At 29.6% G+C, this 4,077-nt stretch overlaps 1 non-coding gene across 1 annotated transcript; it reads right to left on the reverse strand.

Moving 5' to 3' along the window:
* Positions 1-557: 557 nt before the first annotated feature.
* LOC142169347 (small nucleolar RNA Z159/U59) lies at positions 558-641 on the reverse strand. Its single transcript, XR_012699055.1, has one exon. It is a non-coding gene; the product is annotated as a small nucleolar RNA Z159/U59 (small nucleolar RNA).
* Between the last annotated feature and the right edge of the window lie 3,436 nt (positions 642-4,077).

Raw genomic sequence — 4,077 nt, forward strand, 5'->3', positions numbered from 1 at the left:
CGGGTTACTCTGTCCAAATTTTTTCGGAGATAATTGAACTGCTAAAATTGCTTCAATCTTCCACAAATATTAATTGGTACACAAGTTAAAAACAGCATACTGTACATAGTTTTGTCCGTATATTTTATTTTTGCTAATTATATTTATCTATTTATTGCTTCATAGCAAATCTTGAACAGAGAACCTTTGGAACGTTTCTCTATAATGTTACAATTTCGAATATGTTCAAAATGTGAATTGTAGGCCATTAGCTCTAGTACTTACAAAAAAAAACTTTTTAATGTGGTATGAAAGGATGAAAATCCCTTCCTAACCCAAAATGATTATCCTAACCACTTGCCAAAATATATATAAAATAAATTTGGTATTATGTAGTAAATATATTTTCATCTTTTTAAATATGTAATAATAATAACTATAAGTGAATCACATTTTATATAGCATCAAAATGAACCTCAACATGTTTTATTAAAATAGGAGAATTTTGATAATATGAAAAATAGCAACCTCGTTTTAGCAATGAAAATTTAAAACAAAATAAAATTAATGCCTCTTTTGTCTCTTCAGTTCAGGTCTCCATAAACTTTCCGCATAGTTAATCTCAGAAGAACGAAAGTTATATTTTGTTCATCATCAGAGACAAAAGAGGTCTTTATTTCATAACAGCAACCAAAATAAAAGAAAAACAAATAACTATAAACCAAAGATCCACTTCATATAAGAAAATTATAAGAAAGCTTAAGCTGCACAATTTGAGAAGAGAGTTGATTGACATTAGAAGGAGCAAAGATACAGAGACATGGTGGCTTTATTTATAAGGGCAAAGTGAGCGAAATTATAGAATTAGAGCCCTAGGCAGGTTGGGCTACACTTTGTTTGGGCTCTTTACTATTATTTCGGCCCATCCTTGGCTACCACCGTGTATTTTGAGCAATTATCACTTCTAGCCATCCGGAAAAAATTAATGACAATCAGTAGCCACAAAATACACCATACAATTTATAGCTCAAAATCAATTACAAGGGCTAGCAATTACAACTAAAAAACCAGCGGCCGCCTAATCTTCAATTCCTTTTACGTCTATAAAAAAGTTTCTTTTAGATTTTAGGATTAATTTTTTTGTTTGTTAGTTTGTTATGACACACGGAAAAATCATTAATTTTTTAAGTTTCAAACACTTTCATCTCCTTTTATGTTTCAGATTTCTTTTTTTTGGGGGGGGGGGGGGGGGTTAAAATTTGAGCACTTTCACCTTTGCAACTTTCAAACTCTTCCTATTACACATAAATTATAAAAAAACTATCTTTTACTAAGAGCCTAAATTTTTTATTGATCTAATCTAAAAAAATATATGATATTGCATAAACAAAAATACTCATGATATAAGAAGAAAAGGAAGAAGGTGATGTATACCTTGTACAAATAATATACATATTTTACGCTAGTATGAACTGTATATACACTTTTTATACATCATAGAATAATATATACGCTTCTTATGCATTGCAGAATAATATATACACTTTTTATACATCGTAGAACAATATATATACTTTGGATACTCTACAACGCTTAGAATACACTAAAGATATTTTAGGGGTACACCAAAAAACATAGGATACACTTTATATACAAAATCTATACAATGTATTAGTGTATATACAATTTCATCTCTCTTTTTCTTTCTCATAAAAAATAACCCAAAGACTGAAAAACTTCTCATAGTTGTGTGTGTGTGTGTGTATATATATATATATATATATATATATATATATATATATATATATATATATATATATATATATATACTGTATACAAAGAGCATTTCACTGCATAATCAATGTACACTGTATAAAAACTCAAAGTGTATATAGATATATGGATTATACATAAAGATACACTAAATATACATTTATTGTACAAGAAATACACTAATTATACATCTCTATACAAAGACCTTTAGAATCCATGGAAGTAGAAGAAGAAGAAAAAGAAGAAGAAGAAGAAGAAATACACTTCACCCTTTACTTCTTCCCAGGAAATGCACATAAATTCATCCCAAAAGAATCATGAAGCCCCAACCTCCAAAACATCTCGCAAAACACTGACAACCCACCAACAACATTTACATTGTATAAACAGTGTATATAAATTATATAATTGTACATATACACTTATTATATGCCATATATACATTTGTAAAGTCGCTGCAAAGAAGTCAGAGCCATGAATATACACTAATGATACATTAGGGATACACTAAAATATAGAGGATACACTTTATATAGAAATTTTATACAATGTAATAGTATATATATAATTTTTATATATTTTATATATAATTTTTATAATATACACTGAAAAATATAGGATACACTTATATACAAAATTTATACAACGTAAGGGTTTTTGATATTTAATATATATATATATATATATATATATATATATATATATATATATATATATATATATATACAAAGTTACATATAAGTATCAATCCAACTAACCCTATTAAATTCAGACCCACCATCGATACTTACTGTAAAAGATCTTCACTCACAAAACACTATTATGACCAAAGAAGAAGAAGTAGAAGAAGAAGCTTGACTAGAAAATCCCACGACTTTTGCTGCCACTCTTGTATCATGTATCGTAATTGAGTAAATCTTTTTAAGAATTGAATTAAAAAAAATTGTGATTTTTCTAGGTTCGCTGGGTATGACTCGTATGGGTTTTCCAGTGTGAAGTAAAAAATAAAGAAAAAAAATATAAATATGAAATGGGAGATAGAGAAGGGAAGGAAAATGAAAAAAAAAATAACCAAAGAAAGATAAAAGAAAGCCGAAAAAGATACAAAGAAAGAGGTGAGAAAGAGGGTGAGAAAGGAAGAGGATAGAAATGAAAGTAGTAATGGGAAGAAAAATATGTGCATTGGATAGAATGAGAGAAAGATAAAAAGGCTAGGAATAAATGTTGTCTTGAAAAACTAAATGCATTGGAAATAGATAATGGCTACACGTTGCAAATAAATTAGGCCGAAAGGCCATTTCTGGTCAGTAATGAAAATATGGGCTACTAGAATCTTTGAATGACCATACAGTGTCGTTTTCTCGTGTATTTTGACCCACACTCCAATCTCTATAGGCAAAAAGCTTAAGCTACAAAATTTAACCGAAATTAAGGGTTAAAAAATAAGTGGTTCTCTTACTTATTTTTCTGGTGTTTAATTAGGTAACAAAAAGTATTTTTAAAAGAATATACAATTTAGAAAATCCATGTGAGACAAAATGGGTAAGAGCGAGGAAAGGTGGTAAGTTGGGGTCTAGGGGTCGGGATGGAGATCGGTAGGGTAAGGGTGAGGGTTGGGGGTTGGGGTTGGGGTTGGGGTGGGATAGGAGGTGCTGGTGGTTGAGGTGTGGGTAGGAAATAGAGTAGGAAAGGTTGAAAAAGAGTTTTGAAAAATATTTTCCCTTTTGATAGGGAAGTTATTTTTCTCTAATAGAAGAAAAAAGAGTTTACGAGGAGAATATTTTCCAAAATATTTAAGTCAACCAAATATGAAAAAACTGAAAAATATTTGTTTTTAAATAATTTCCTTTATACCAAGCACACCCTAACTATCTGTCAATTTTGCAGGAAACAATAAGATAATCAAAATTCATATGTATTTTGTAGATATTACAAATAGTCAAATGCCACAACCAAAATTTGGGAATATTAGTACATCAAATAGCACAATTTTTTCATTTGCTTACTGTTTGTCCATAAAACGGTACAGTTAAATTTATAGCGTGGTTTATAGACAAGCGAATTGATTTGATCCCAAAATAATAAATAAATTAAATAAAATGCAAGACTTAACGTTGAATTCGAGATAAAATAGCAGACAACTTGGTTCCAGGAGCAAGGCTTCCCAAGGCAGCAATAAGAATAACGTTAGAAAGAAAATAAAGTATTATTCATCTTGGGATAGTGTGTAGCATAAGTTTGTTAGAATTTTCGCATCTTACAATGGTTGTTGAAGTCATTATTTATAGCTATACCTAGGGAACAAGGTCCTAAGATCAAGCCTCT

Source organism: Nicotiana tabacum, chromosome 14 (genome assembly GCF_000715075.1).
Source record: "Nicotiana tabacum cultivar K326 chromosome 14, ASM71507v2, whole genome shotgun sequence".
Lineage (NCBI taxonomy): Eukaryota > Viridiplantae > Streptophyta > Magnoliopsida > Solanales > Solanaceae > Nicotiana > Nicotiana tabacum.